General features: G+C 41.6%; 1 protein-coding gene across 2 annotated transcripts in view; it reads left to right on the forward strand.

Annotated features, from left to right (window-relative positions):
- Positions 1–16,226, forward strand: part of LOC126284322 (UDP-glycosyltransferase UGT5-like) — a 76,720-nt gene that overhangs the window by 13,008 nt on the left and 47,486 nt on the right. The window contains exon 1 of one of the 2 annotated variants that reach the window (XM_049983164.1): positions 8,755–8,838. The exons of the other annotated variant lie outside the window; for it this stretch is intronic. The gene's annotated coding sequence lies outside the window, so the exon portion shown is untranslated. Of the gene's footprint in view, positions 1–8,754; positions 8,839–16,226 lie in introns of those variants that run through there. 2 annotated transcript variants of the gene reach the window in all.

A 16,226-nucleotide genomic window follows, 5' to 3' on the forward strand; every position in this document is an offset into this window, starting at 1 on the left:
ATGATATGCCATCACAATTTCTACGAAGGCGTGCTGAAATGTGAAACCTCCAAAGTTTTATGTGAAAACTCTGAAAGATTTTTAACTAAAATAAACTTTTTATTAACATTCCAGAATGAGATTTTCACTTTTTTTTCAAAGAAAATAAAAATCTCTATTGTTCTAAAATAAATGACGGCCTTCTGCATAAAATAAAAAATTTAAAAAATATTTATTGAAAATGCAAATCAGGATACTTTTTCAATATCAGGTTTTTGTTTTCAGATCATGTATCACACTAATTTATTTATTTATTTTTATTTAGTTGTTGAGATCACATACTCTTCAACAGAGTGTGCGCTGACATGAAACTTTCTGGCAGGTTAACACTGTGTGTGGGACCGGCACTCGAACTCAGGACCTTCGTCTTTCACAGGTAAGTGCTCTAACGTCTGAGCTACCCAAGCAAGACTGAAGCCCCTCCTCACAGATTAACTTCTGCCAATACCTCGTCTCCTACCTTCCAGACTTCACAAAAGCTCTCCTGCGAGCCTTGCAGAACTAGCACTCCTGGGAAAATACGTATTTGTTTCAAAATATAGTCTCTAAGGTGACGAACACATTTCTCCCAACGACAGGCCAGTTTGTTGCTACAGTCACTGTAGAATGTTTGACGTTGTTGACGGAGCCGTAACTCCACATCTGTTGGCACCGCTTCATCATTATCAAAGCGAAGTCCTCGAAGATGCTATTTAAGTTTTTGATATATATAAAAATCATATGGTGCTATGTCGGGACTGTATGGAGGAAGGTCGATGAAGAGTGAATCCAACTCGTTTGATTGTTGCACATGTCGCGTGTGGTCTGGCATTTCAACGCTGAAGTAGCGGGAGCTCCAGTTGTGGGTGAACTCTTCCAATTCGAAACTCGATTAAAACACGCTGTTTCTCACGCACCCACTTAGTTACGTTACATACCGCCATTCTACACGCTCCAATTCAGAGCCTCCTAGCGAAAGAGGGCTGTAAATACAGACATGAAATATAAAGATGTACAATGTTAGTGACGTTTGTTTCATTAAAAAAGCTTTCGGAGATTATACATGAGAAAAAATGGAAATGAGCGTATGGCATTGTTGGCCGGGAGGCCCCATCCGGGGAAGTTCTGCCGCCAGGTGCAAGTCTTATTGCAGTCGACGCCATATTTGGCGACTTGCGCGCCGAAGCTTCCCGTTTTTACCTGAAGGGCATGCTTTTGAAGATATAAAGGCAGGGAAATTCCGCCCTCTAGAAATTTCTAGAACATTTCAGAACATTCGGGATAGTTAGAGAACATTTCAAAATTCCACAATGATCCGGGGTGTTCCGGTTTGTTCCAGAAGAGTCTGAAACATTTTGTAAGATTCCAGAATGTTAGGGAACATCCCGGAACATCCCAGATCATAGTGGGACATTCCAGAACACTCTCCAATGTTGTGAAATATTTTGAACCGTTGTGACGATTCAAAGCCTTTTTGGCATGTTCTGGAATTCGCCGCTGGTGCGCCTACTCGGGTATGTAAAGCAAGACCCGTCGTGGGTTCGAACGTCAGTTTCTTATCAGTGACGAAGGGAGGAACAGAAAAAGTGTGATACGTCAAAGTGATACAGCGACTGAACATAAATCGAAAATGAAGAGTGAAAAGTGAGTAAATTGCACTTACTGCGTTTGTTAATAAAAAGCTAATTTGATTTATATTTTAGACAATTCCTAAAAGTAAAAGGCTATGAGCTCTTGCCATCTGAAGCAAAACTTCGAGAACGGAAAGGACAACGAAAAAGCGAAGCAGACTAAGAGCGAGAACATAAGACAATGAGCACCGTGAGAAGCAGAGAAACCGAAATGAACGGATTGAAGAATGAAGAATTGCGACACAATATTATAACAAAAGACTGCCAATTCAAGCCAGCCATGAAAACTTCATCCTATGAGAAGCGCGGACGAGGAAAAGTAAACAGTACAGCCTAACATTCGCCTTCGACCCGACGAAAGAATATAACAAACAGAAACATGTCGTTATCGGAAAAATGGATAACATCTGCCAATTTTGCAATGCGAAAAAAATCAGTAGGAAGACACCAGGATACTGTTGTATGAATGGAAAAATTCGGTTACCACCAGAGGAAGCACCTTCGCAGGAATTTTTACATTACATGGTCGGGGACTCTCCAGAACCAAAGCAGTTTCTTCAAAATATAAAAGCGTAGAACACGTGCTTCGAAATGATTTCTTTTGGTGTCACTTCCTGCTTCCGATCGTGTAAGAAATGCATAAATGACGGATATAGAAACGAGTGTGCGCCATACTGTATCTGGTATAGATCAGGTTAAAGGAATCTTTTTGATGGTTAAGAATGTGTTTCTCTGTTCTAATTCAACAAGGGGCGTTCATTAAGTTCATATGGTTCAAATCACTATGGGACTTAACATATGAGGTCATCAGCCCCTAGAACTTAGGACTACTTAAACCTAACTAACCTAAAGCTATCACACACATCCATGCCCGAGGCAGGATTCGAATCTTCGACCGTAACGGTCGCGCGGCTCCAGACTGAAGTGCCTAGAACCACTCGGCCACAACGGCCGGCCGGTTCATTAAGTAATGCAACACTTTTTTTCTGAAGGCAGGTTCGTTTTATTCAAGATTCCAATACACGCTATTATTCCCCACTCTTTTGGCTACAAAATCTTGTTTTTCAATAAAAACTCCGCTCAATGTGATGGCCTTACGCCACTTACTTGGAGACCCTCTAGGCCAGCTTGGTACCAATCTACTGGTCGACGCCGGAGATAATGTCCTGCTGGATCAATAATCTTCGCTGTTCGATAAAAGATTGTCACGAGCAATTTAGTGGCGTTCAAGCAGTTCCACACAGATGGTCCTTCGTTGCTCTTTCCGGTCTTCTCTTAGATTTCTCTTTATGGTTTCTTGTTAGGCGGCGAGGAACGCAGCGTGCACACATCTTTGAGTAACCTAACTGTGTGGCTCAGTCTAGCAGTCCGCGGTGAGACCAACGCGTGGTCCACATGGATGGCCATGCAAGGCCATCCATCTGCACATGGATGGCCTTGGATGGCCATCCACGTGGACCACGCGTTGGTCTCACCGCGGAGATCTAGACTGAGCCATACACAACTGAGTTCATCGAAGTGTACGGATCTGAAGATGGCGTTGACGCAACGTCGAAACGGTAGCGAAGTAAATATAAAATCTTAAGTACAGCTGGAGGAATTTCATTTTTAATAAATATTATACCAGCTGTGTCCCACCTTCATCCGGTTTAAATATGGATGTACGAAGATCTAGTGAGAGTGTCCGCACGTTCCAGCATTGCAGAAGTCACAAGTTTATGCGGCCGGCCGGCACATGGGAGTTCGGACAGGTTCGCGCGACCTTGTTGCGATGATACCAGACCCCTCGCCCTGCGTCTCACAGTACTTGTGATTACAGCCAGGTCTTCGTAAACATTCTACAAGCGTCTATGAATATGCGTGATGCTCTGAGTTTCCGCCTAAAGAATCTCAATGACGCCATTTAGAAGGTATGTTTAGCTCCTCCTGCAGCGGGAATTTCCCAGGATGTCCTACAAAAGTCCGCAGATTTTCACCAGAAATTGGCCGAGAAAAGAAAAGTGTTACACTACTTATTGAACAAAATGTTAGGAGAGGAACAATTGTTCACGCTTTACACCACTACAAACAAACAACATGAAGAAACAATTCTAAATGTACACGTACGTAAGCCGTAAGTGGATACTAAAGAATATTTATACATCGCAAAGCTGTGTGCCTACATTGTGAGATCACAGGTCGCAAGGGATTATTAGTCATAGTACAAATTTATTCTCCTTTGATGACAGCAAGACTGTTGTAAGATATACTCCTGCAGCAGCGAGCCCGCCGATGGTGTTCTGTTACTGTGTCAAGTTTTTGATACACAAATATATTACTTTATTATACGTCATACTTCATTCCATAAATGGAATTTTTGTACCCTTTTCGAGAGAGGTGTGTTGAAAACTTAGGACATGAGCATAATTGTTGATATTAAAACTGTTTAGCATGGAAGAAATTTCATTTTGCAAAAACAGACATAATGTCTTATGGGATAACAGCAATCAGTGATTTTATAATGTTACTTAAAAACCGTCTTGATTACAATTTTTTTTATTCATATAACCAGTTTCGGTTCATTCAGAACCATCTTCAGATCTGATATTTCAGTTACAGGAGTAACCCGTCCAAATCCAGCAATTTTCACATGCTACGTCACATATGTGATGTGATGTGACGTAGCATGTGAAGATAGTTCTGAATGAACCGAAACCGGTCATATGGATAAAAAAAAATTGCAATCAAGACGGTTTTTAAGTAACATTATAATTTCATTTTGGGTTGCAATAGAATATGATGTAGGCCTACACCTTTCATGACCTTTGAGAATTCCGTTACAATTAAAGCAATACCATTAGCTGTGGGGACAGTGTGAAAATGTGTGCCCCAACCGGGACTCGAACTCGGTCTGGGCACACATTTTCAACTGTCCCCGTTCGTGTATATCAACTCCTGTCAGCAGCTAATGGTATTGATTTAATTATAATTTCATTCTAGAGAGCTGCACAATCACCAATGGTATCTGTTCTTTCGGACACGTCCGAAAGAACAGACTGCATCTTCATATTTGAGAATTCCTGTCTTCCTTTCTTCACTAATTTAGCCTTGAAGCCCAAGGTGTCCTACGTATGTAGCTCCTTCCACTAACGTGTCAGCTGTTTCATCATTAGGGTTGCCTAACGTCTGAAACCCCAAAAAATATCGTTGCCACTGTGACTCACTTTTAGAAATGTGTTTGCGCGTATGTAACTGTAAGTGGTATATTGTTCATTGAGTTGAATTTTCAGTACGCTCATGAAATCTTTTACACTGAACGGTCAAAGAAACAGTTACACATACCTAATATCGTGTAGGGTCCCGCGAGCACCCAGAAGTGCCGCAATACGACGTGGAATGGACTCGATTAATGTCTGAAGTAGAGCTGGAGGGAACTGAAACCATAAATTTTGCTGAGCTGTGCAGAAATCCGTAAGAGTACGATGGGGTGCAGAACTTTTCTAAACATAACGTAGAAAGGCTTCGCAGATATGCTCAATAATGGTCACGTCTGGGGAATTTGGTGGCTAGCAGAAGTGTTTAAACTCGGAAGAGTGTACCTGGAGCCACTCTGTAGCAATTATGGACCTCTGGGGTGTCGCGTTGTCCTGCTGAAATTGCCCAGGTCCAGTGGTCATGAAGAGATACAGGTAATAAGACAGGATTCTTACGTACTGTCGCTTGTCACAGTCGTACCTAGACGTATCAGGGGTCCCATATCATCGCACACGCCCCATACTATTACAGAGCCTCCACCAGATTGAACAGTCCTTGCTGACATGCAGGGTCCATGGATTCAGGAGGTTGTCTCCTCACCCATACACTTCCATCCGCTCTATACAACTTGAAATGAGACTCTTCCGAACAGGCAGCATGTTTCCTGTCATCAACAGTCCAATTTTAGTGTGGGCGAGCCCAGGCGAGGCGTTAAGTTTTGTGTCTTGCAGTCATCAAGGGAACACGAGTGGGTCTTCGACTCCGAAAGCTCACATCGAAGTTTCATTGAATGGCTGGACCTGTAGGAACTTGGGAAGGGTTACACTTCCGTTACGTTGAATGTTTCTCTTCAGTTGTCGTTGGTCCCGTTCTTGCAGGATCTTTCTCCAGCTGCAGCGATGTCGCAGATTTGATGTTTTACACTCATGTACTGGTCATACGGTAAAACCTCCACTTCGTCGCTACCTTGTAGATGATGTGTCTCATCGCTCGAGGCGCCGACTATAACACCACGTTCAAACTCACTTAAATCTTGATAACCTGCCACTGTAGCAGCACTAATCGTTCTTAACAACTGCACCAGACACTTGTTGTCTACATATATCTGTATTTGAATATGCATGACTATACCAGCTTCTGTGGCACTTCAGTGTATAAAAATGTACTACATGAGGTAGAAAATGTGCCATATTTTGTTTCTGCGGTTAGAGTGGTTTCTAGACAATAAATTGTCGCCTACGTAAGTAGTTGTGCAAAATTTTTTTGCTTATTGTACATCCAGCGGCTTACTTTCCTGATCTGAATATGGTCGCAAGTGTTCCATGAACTTGCATAATTGAGACAGGTTTGTGTGACAATAGTATAAAAATTGCACAGCTACCTACGTACCTTCCGTTACTTAAAACAGGCACGCCGTCCAGAGAAACAATGCACAATACGAAAATACAACACAACTGTTACGTTTTCAGTCGCAGTTATCATCCTCAGCTGACTGTAGTACCTGGCGCCCGAGGTGGCACTGCGAGGTAGCGATCGCATCGCCAGCAATGACCGCGATCATTTCTTGAGTGATACTGTATAGCGTAGCTGTACTACAAACCATTTGTTATTCATATCCGGTTAGAGAGGCTTCTATCAGAAGTGACTGCTTGTGTGTAAAACGGAGGCATAGCCCAATAGGCGCATTCTCTGATATAGTGTTCCCCATCGTTTGCAGCAGTTATGGTTTTGATTTTCCAGTCGTCAGAGTACTGCAATTTAAATAGGTGACAAACCAGACGTGTTTCACTTTTATTGACAAATAGTCGTTCAAAATGGTTCAAATGGCTCTGAGCACTATGGGACTCAACTGCTGTGGTCATCAGTCCCCTAGAACTTAGAACTACTTAAACCTAACTAACCTAGAGACATCACACACATCCATGCCCGAGGCAGGATTCGAACAAATAGTCGTCAGTAATGTTTCTATAATAATAAAATCCGCGAGAAACAATACACTACTGGCCATTAAAATTGCTACACCACGAAGATGGCGTGCTACAGACGCGAAATTTAGCCGACAGGAAGAAGATACTGTGATGTGCAAATGATTAGCTTTTCAGAGCATTCAAACAAGGTTGGCGCCGGTGGCGACACATACAACGTGCTTACATGAGGAGAGTTTCCAACAGATTTCTCATACACAAACAGCAGTTGACCGGCGTTGCCTGGTGAAACGTTGTTGTGATGCCTCGTGCAAGGAGGAGAAATGCGTACCATCACGTTTCCGGCTTTGATAAAGGTCGGATTGTAGCCCATCTCGATTGCGAATATGGAATCGGTGGGTTCAGGAGGGTAATACGGAAAGCCGTGCTGCATTCCAACGGCCTCATATCGCTAGTAATCGAGATTACACGCAATTTATCCGCATGGCTGTAACGGATCGTGCACCCACGTCTCGATCCCTGAGTCAACAGATGGGGACGTTTGCAGGACAACAACCATCTGCACGAACAGTTCGGCGACGTTTGCTACAGCATGAACTATCAGCTCGGAGACCATGGCTGCGGTTACCCTTGACGCTGCATCACAGACAGGAGCGCCTGCGGTGGTGTACTCAACGACGAACCTGGGTGCACGAATGGTCATTTTTCGGATGACTCCAGATTCTGTTTACAGAACCTTGATGGTCACATCCGTGTTTGGTGACATCGCACATTGGAAGAGCGAATCGTCATCGCCATATTGGCATATCACCCGGCCTGATGGTATGAGGTGCCATTGGTTACTCGTCTCGGTCACCTCTTGTTCGCATTGACGGCTCTTTGAACAGAGGACGTTAAATTTCAGATGTGTTACGAACCGTGGCTCTACCCTTCATTCAATCCCTGCGAAACCCTACATTTCAGCAGGATAATGCACGACCGCATGTTGTAGGTCCTGTACGGGCCTTTCTGCATACAGAAAATATTCGACTGCTGCCCTGGCCAGCACATTCTCCAGATGTCTCATCAGTTAAAACGTCTGGTCAATGGTGGCCGAGCAACTGGCTCGTCAGAATACGTCAGTCACTACTCTTGATGAACTGTGGTATCGTGTTGAAGCTGCATGGGCAGCTGTACCTGTACACGCCATCCAAGCTCTGCTTGACTCAATGCCAAGGCTTATCAAGGCCGTTATTACGGCCAGAGGTGGTTGTTCTGGGTCTGGGTACTCATTTCTCAGGATCTGTGCACCCAAATTGAGTGAAAATGTAATCACATGTCAGTTCTAGTATAATATGTTTGTCCAATGAATACCCGTTTATCATCTGCATTCTACTTGGTGTGGCAATTTTAGTAGCCAGTAGTGCATGTAGTGACGTATTCTATGTGCGGTATTTACCGAATCATTACCGATGGTACTTTGTCACCAAAAGGAAAGAGCGTCTCGTACACCACCCTGTTAAGCTAAAGTGCTCTTAAGCAGGAGAAATCCGAATAATAATTATTATATAATAGTAATAGCGGAGGAAGTCTATCGAATCAAAGAAACAAACCCAGTTATAATATTATAACATTCACATATGCCAGTGTAGTAATGTTTGGTAGCAGCTGTTGGTACAATCACAGGTCTCTGCTCCTTTCACTGTTGCTTTACTGCCTGGTAACAAAAACGCGCATACCGATATCTGCCTGACGAGACGCACCATTACTTGACAATATAGTGAAACAAAGGAACTCGAATAGTCGTCAGCTCGTACATATAAACAGCTTCTTATCACTGACAAGGCCAATGACCTTTGTGAGCCACAGCATGCTAGTTGTGCTGTTAAACGGTCCAATAGCGGACTGCAGCGCTTATCTGCTTCACTGGGCTCCATCCATATATTGTCTTGTTCGCCCCTCAAAGCATCCAGAATCGCTCCTAAGGCCGTGCCGTTCATCAAAGAGTGACTTCTGTTATTTCCGTTGTTAGTTATCCATAGTAAACTAAGGTAAGTGAGATTAATCATACTTGGGTCAGTCATCGTAATGTACTTTTTTTCTTTCTTTTCAGTTACGACTAGATCGTAGTAGTACAGACAGGAAGAAAGTTTTCGTCTAAATCATACTTAAATAAGTCGTTGTAACATACGGTAGTGATTTCCACTCATGAGTTTTAAAAAGCTGATCAGAATTTGCATGACCCAGTCATTCTTCAAACAATTTTTTCTTCTGTTTTGGCACGTTCGTAAAAGTTTTTGGTTACATTTCCAAGAAAAATGAAATTGACTGATTAACTGTATTTGGTGTTATATTGGAACAAATAAGCCATCGGTCACAAATATTAAGTAAAAATTGACCTGGTTTCGACGCTACTATGAGCGTCGTCTTCAGAATTAGACTAACTGTTCTAAAACATATTAGCTATCGTACATTAATAAAATTAAAGTTTGTACTGACTGGAAAAGATACAGTACTTACAAGTCACATATTACAAAAGATGTAAGCTGGAAAGGCGACGTTATGAACAGTTGTGAGATGGTGAGCCGCTAAGGGTTGCTCGTACTGTGAACAAGGGTTTGTTTATTTTTTTTTTATTTTTTTTTTAACTTGTGTTCTTGTCTGAACAAGGGAGTAAATATATTTTCTCTCACTTCATAAGCGGTGTAGGTACTGAAAATATGTACATGTTTGGTACTTTTCTCCACACTCAGTAGAATGAAATGATCACATTTCAGTAGGCTGTTGGTTTTACCACTCACGTAACCGTATCTGCAGTCGAGGAAGTTCCATTAGACTCATTGGTAGCCTGTTCAGCTCAGGCTGCTGATGTAATGTTTGTCAAACGGAGATATGAGTTGGTGTTGTGCAGTGTCTATTCGACTGTGTCGTGGGCCAAATCCCAAACCTTATTACAGTAAGTTGTGTGTCATTGTGATACTATTGATGGTGATCCGTTCCTCGGCTGGCTGTTCTGTGCTCTGCATCTTATTCGGTGTTACCAGAGACGAAGAGGTACTGCCTTTCATCTTTTTCCATTCTCTTTCAAAGCGTCAACAACAACACATAAACGGCCACAAGTAAAAACAAACCAGCCACAGACGAAAAGTGGACAGTTACACTTATCCAAAGAAAATACTGCCTATGTAGAGGACTCTAAGAAGTCTTACTGGGAACACCTTGAGGCGGGGTCGCAAATTCAACCTTTACTAAGGTTCATTTCAACAATTGTGACAGGAAAAATATTAGCTGCTAATGACTCACCGAGTGCATCAGGAAGTGAGTTTCCGGGGGATGCAGAGATCAACCATCTATGTGATGTATGTATTATACATAACAAAATGGAAATTGTCGACATTCAAGAAATATTCAAAACACACCTTAGCTTGCACCACGCACACCGAATGAAAAATGGCGCGTCACAGTGATCACAAATGTTCGTGCCATCGAAATCGAAGGCGAACTCCTTGGGAGTTACAAACAACGCAGGACGTTCAGCTAGGCACCCACTCTTAAACAATGCGTATAAAATCATACAGGTGTAAGGGGGCGATGAGAACAGACGGAGAGTGATGGCAAGCAACGGAATTCGAAACAGTCTGTCGTCGACCTTACCGTCAACCTGGCTATTCTTAATGGCCTAGCTGCAGATAGTGCGATAATATATTTCATAGGCACGGAAAAGACAATCATGGGTAACCTGAATTTGTGCGGTGCTTCAAGGTGGTTTGAAATGCAGGGTCACACACTTTTCAAGAAGGATAGTTTGCCCTAAGGAAGTAGGTTTTTTATACGGAGACCAGGAAACAAGCAAAAGCAAGTTATTTCGATCAGATATTGACCAACAGCAATGCTCATACCATAGTTGTAGTTCTATTACGTTCATTTTCCCACTGTTGCTTGCTGTGAAGTAAATATTCCCACTACTTGCAACATGACGCGCACGGGAAAGAACCACAGGGAAGAGAACACCTCCAACTTCTTGCAGCACAATAAGTAACTTTCTGGTCAGTTTACCATCCAAATTAACAGTCGGCATAGCTGTTTACGAATGCGTTGAGACTTTGACGTTAGCTGACCTCGATGCAACTCTCTTGTTCGTATAATTTCCAGGGTTCCTTTCATACGCATTCCGTCCTCACTGAAAGATGGGGTAAAATTTTCATGCTAATTACACAGTTTTTGTGCATCGTCAAGTTGACATTTTGTCTGAGATTTTGCTATCTTTCTCCTTCCAATTTTGTAGCACTCTTTGAAGCTATGTAACCATCCACTGCTTCCCTTGAAATCACTGTAATCTATATCACGCTCAGTTTGGCGTGCATAACGTACTAGATTACTATTGTGCGTATCATGTAAATTTTAGTGAGCAACCTAGAAACGAGCAAACACCAGTTTTTGTAACGCGTGCACCTTGTCCTACTTTGGATATCCATAGTTTTCCAATTCAATACACGGTCACATCGCTGCAGACATAATTGAAATCTGTTCATAATTGACTTTTTACCATGCTGCTAATGATCTTCGCATGCCAGCTATGTTTAGTACCTGCTCTATGGATAACGATTGCCCTTTACTACTTTTCACTGGAAACTCGATTTGTGGTTCCCTGTCTGACAAGGATGATGAACTACATGGGTCGACACTTGTTTTAATACCATGTTCATATGTCAAGCACTTATCGTCATCATGTTACTACTCATGTATATTGTCAATAAGTCGAGCGTATACAACACCACACATTTCACTGACTCATCTTGCAGAAACGCTGATATTTCATTTGCGACTTCTTTCTCACTCTGCGAAATATCTTGGGTTCCTTTCTGACGAGATGTCAACTTCGTAAACTGTTATTGTAGATATAATGCAATGTTTGTTTTGTTTATCGTTGCCATGGTTCTGCTTTGTAGCAACAACACTACCGCAGTAGCACCGTTGTGAGTTACTCGTCGTCTAAGCAGTTCAACTACACTCCACAACCTCATGCTGTACACACCAGTCCCGCCGCCTGTTACAATTAGCAGCGAATGTTGTGGTTGCGTGGTAGACAATGTGCGGGGCGTCGAATGCCGTTAACATCATTGGTCTTTTGCGACCTAGCCATCGTTGGGTTCCTTGTTAGTGAAGAATAAAATACAGTTGAACTACCTATTCGTACTGTAAATTTTCGACTATATTTCGTCCCATACGAAAGAGCGATTCTTATAATTAATAACAGCTGTTACGAGTATTAGTTGCGGAATACAGCGCTGTAAGGAAACCGTTATTACCCATTACAGTGTGCGCATTTTAAGTCATTTTTAATTTATTTATTTACTTAACCTAATCAGATGAGGGCCAATAGGCTCTTTCTACCATCGGGAAAGTGGTTTATACATACCATCCTCTCTACATGTTGGTTCTTAAGGAAGGAGACTAATAATATTTTCACTTGTAATTAAATAATATGAAAAGAGTGGAAAATGATTTGAAAGAAGATTTGACTGTAACGATAAAAGTACGAGGAACAGTATCAACTACCACCTTTTGCTGCTCTTTCTAATAATAATAATAATAGTAATAATAATTGAAAAGTAGCAGATATAACATGTAGTTACAGGTTAAAAAAGAATATTTTGCGACACAGTAAGTTACGAAAGAGAAAAAATTTAGGTACACTGTACCATGTATGAGCTTTGGGAAAGGTAGAAGGTCTGGCTGGAAACAAGAGGAAGGGGAGGGGGGTGTCTCGGAACACTTTTCCGATTTTCTCCTTTATCCAGCCATGTAATAAACGTTTCATTTATTTTCTTATTCCATTATTAAATGATAGCGTTCAGTTTTATCGTGTTGCAGTCTTTTTCTAAAATTATAAAAAGTACTCTGGAAAATTAAGGGTTATGCAAATGTGGAAACATGTTCCTAGGTATTTTCCTAGTTACAGATTGGTCATGTGGCTAGGAACATATATTAGACTGAAATTTAAAAGTAATGCACTCGAAAAATCTTATCATTACGGTATTTAATAGTCTATGTGACACATTATAATTCTGATGCACAACAATAATCACTAAATGAAATAAAATTAAGCATAAATGTGATTAGAAATAACTTACAAGGTAGACATCTTTTGAAATAGGAGATTTTGGAAACTGACATAAATTTACATTTTCAAGGCAAGAAGAATATTCAATACATTAAGGAAACTAAGTGAATTTGCAATTACCACAAGCTCCATGGTAAAAGATCTTCTTCTGTTTCACAGTACAAGATGGCGAACGAGCGACGAAGTATGGCGTAACTGCCCACATCATATACCAATCATTTAATAACATTTAACTCTTAACTCATCATAAAATTATATATCTGGAGATTTAATTATATAGTCCAAATAGCTTTAATACTACCGGTGATTCAAAAAGAAGGAACAGAGTTCAGTTGTTTATTATAGACAAACTATAAATCACAGGAGCACATTGCGCACGTTACTGTATAGAGAAAGGTTCGAGGGTTTGATACAACTGCGCTGGTGTAGCAACAGACGACTATAGCACAAAAGAAACCATTTTGTGTGTTGTAATTTGTCCTAAGTCAATCCACTGTTCAAGTGCAACCCGTATTGCGCTGTCGCTTCAGTAAGAAGCCGCTTCTGCACAAACAGATTTATGACTCGCTGGCAAAAATCTTGGAAGCTGGCTGCATGTGCAAGGGGAAAATCATTGGTTGGCCGAGCATGTCTTGTGAGAATGTCGAGCGTATCTGAGATGCGTTCGTACGGGGCCAACGAGAGCACACAAGACGGGCGGGCCAGGAAATTCAGCGTCCTAAAACGACAGTGTGGCGTGTTCTGAAACGACGCCTGCATACCAAGCCTTACAAGTTGCAGTTACTGCAGCAATCGAGTCCCAGCGACCATAACAAGTTACGACGATCATAACCAGTTACGAAGTTACGAATTTGGGATTTGTTTCTCCAGGATATGGCAGACACTTTTCTCGAGCGACTGATCTTCTCGACGAATCGACGTCTCATCCATCGGGTAGAGTACCGCCATAATGTAAGAACTTGGGGATCACAAAGTTCTGGCGTCGTCGTAAAACATGAAAGAGACTCATTGAAACTTAAAGTGTTTTGTGCCATTTCTTTCCACAAAGGGAGTACATTTGTACCATCTGTGGCAGCTACTCTTAAAGGGCTGATAAACGAATTGTGGAAGTTGTCGATTCAATAACTATGGACGTCTTAATTCGTCTGCTGAATGAAATGCGCTACTGTTTCGATGTTTCTCTAGCAACGCATGGTACTCATGTTGAGTGTACGGTGTAGTGTCTGTACGAGCATAAATCTTTGGACCGTCCTCTATTCAGTGACATACGCAATGTGTTTTTATATTTCATAGTTTGTCTGTAATAAACAACTGAACTCTGTTCTTTCTTTTTGGATCACCCTGCATTTCATATCACTTAAATATTTTGGACGCACAGTAGTTTCACCAGATACGTGAAACACGACCTAGTATTTAACAACAACAAAAACTGTAGAAAATGGAGTATACTTTTAATATCGGTGTCTAATACGCATTCCTTCATGTGGTTCTAAAATCAGTCACTAGATTTAACCATCGACCAAGAAAGATCTTGTGTTCGTTGATACAGTATCCTCTACATACAAAACTCTCCCCTTCTCATTTGTAATGGGATCATGAGTGATTACAGAACAAGGCAGATATTATTGCTGTTTTAGTAGATACACCATTAACTGTCTTAAGAAACTGCAGATGTTATTCATGTTACATATGTATATGGGATAGTCAAATAAAATCGAGAGTGATGGAAAAAAAGTAAGTAAACTAGTTATTATTTCATTTTCCTTATCTGTTAATAGGTTTAACCCATTGTGAGACAAAACGGTCAATGCGTTCATGGAAAAATGTTTTCGGTTTGCTAACGGATTCATGATTGTACGGAGACGTGCACCTCTTCGTCCGAATCCAATCGACGGCGACGAACCTCTTTCGTCAGGGCTCCAAAAATATGCGTGGGGAGAGATCGGAACTGAGTCGAGGATGTATAAGAGCTTCCCAGCGAAACTATTGCAGCTTACTCGAAGCAAACTTGTCAACATGTGGGCCACGGCCACATGTTCCATACAGTCCATTTCTCTTCCCACGCGATTTCCATATTCTTTGGACCCCGAAAAAAGACATTCGTCGCCGTCGATATGCTACGGACGAAGAGGCGCACGTCTGTATACAATCGTGGTTACGTAGGCAACGACCGCCTTGTGTCACAGTGGGATAAATGAATTAACGGTTATGCCGAATACTTAAGAAATAATGTAGAGTTTACTTACATTTTTCCATCTGTCTCGTTTTCATTTGACTGTCTCTTGCACGTTCTGTGCACGCATTTGCAATCTGTTTCCGTGTTGATGGAGTCGCAAAAATCTATCTGGCTTTTTATTGGAAACCTTTGTCCAGAAACGACTCAGTCCAATATTACAAACAAAAACGAGAAATTTTCTAATTTAGCATTGTTCTGTGGACGATGATGAAAATCCAGATAGACATACTTTTATACTAATTTTACTTACGTGCACGAGATGCAAATTGCGGCACAGTCGGAACAATGCTACGAGTTACCATCCTTCCTCTTTTATCCAGGAATCACTTCGACACACATTTGTCTTGCACCTGTTCGAACAATTAGCGCCATCTTTTAGTAGGAGTACGTTTTCGGCCACGCCAGGTGCCTCACTTACAGCACTGTTCATACGACACCTAGAAAAAGAGCTAAGATATCAGTTTCTTGCATTACATAAGCAATCATTCACAGGTAATCGTATCCCAAAGGCAGAGTTTTGGGACGTCTGGGTTTGTAGCTTCTGAATTTCCTGACCAGAGTTCCTTATCTCATACTGATACATGAAGTGCCGATCTGCATAATTTCAAAGAGTATGTATCGTCCTCACCAAAAAAACCATTGATATGCCTACAGCGAACACTTCTTCCAAGGTTTTTTTGTTCCCTTTATTACCTAGGGTATACAGAGTCCCATAAAAATATCATCCGTGACAGACTGAAAGCTATCATTTCCCAGTCACGTGCTATATTATTTTGCGTATCTCTCTGTGCAAGCTGTACACTACTTTCTTTCTGCACTGCAGGTGCTTTTAAAGGACTTCGATAGTTCTGAAAGTTTCTTGTGCGAAAGAAAATGTTTTCTCTAGACAACGACACACTCGCTGCATGTTGTACTGGATGAAGCGACAGCGGTGATGTAGAAATAACTCCAGGAGTGCCCAGAGAAGTGTGTTTGGACCATGTAACGACCTTCAGCTGTTCTTTCTCTAAACATCGTGAACGTTCTTTCATCGTCTATTTTACGAACGGCTGGTTGCGCTTGCTGAATTGAGTGATCTT

Source organism: Schistocerca gregaria, chromosome 8 (genome assembly GCF_023897955.1).
Source record: "Schistocerca gregaria isolate iqSchGreg1 chromosome 8, iqSchGreg1.2, whole genome shotgun sequence".
Taxonomy (NCBI): Eukaryota; Metazoa; Arthropoda; class Insecta; order Orthoptera; family Acrididae; genus Schistocerca; species Schistocerca gregaria.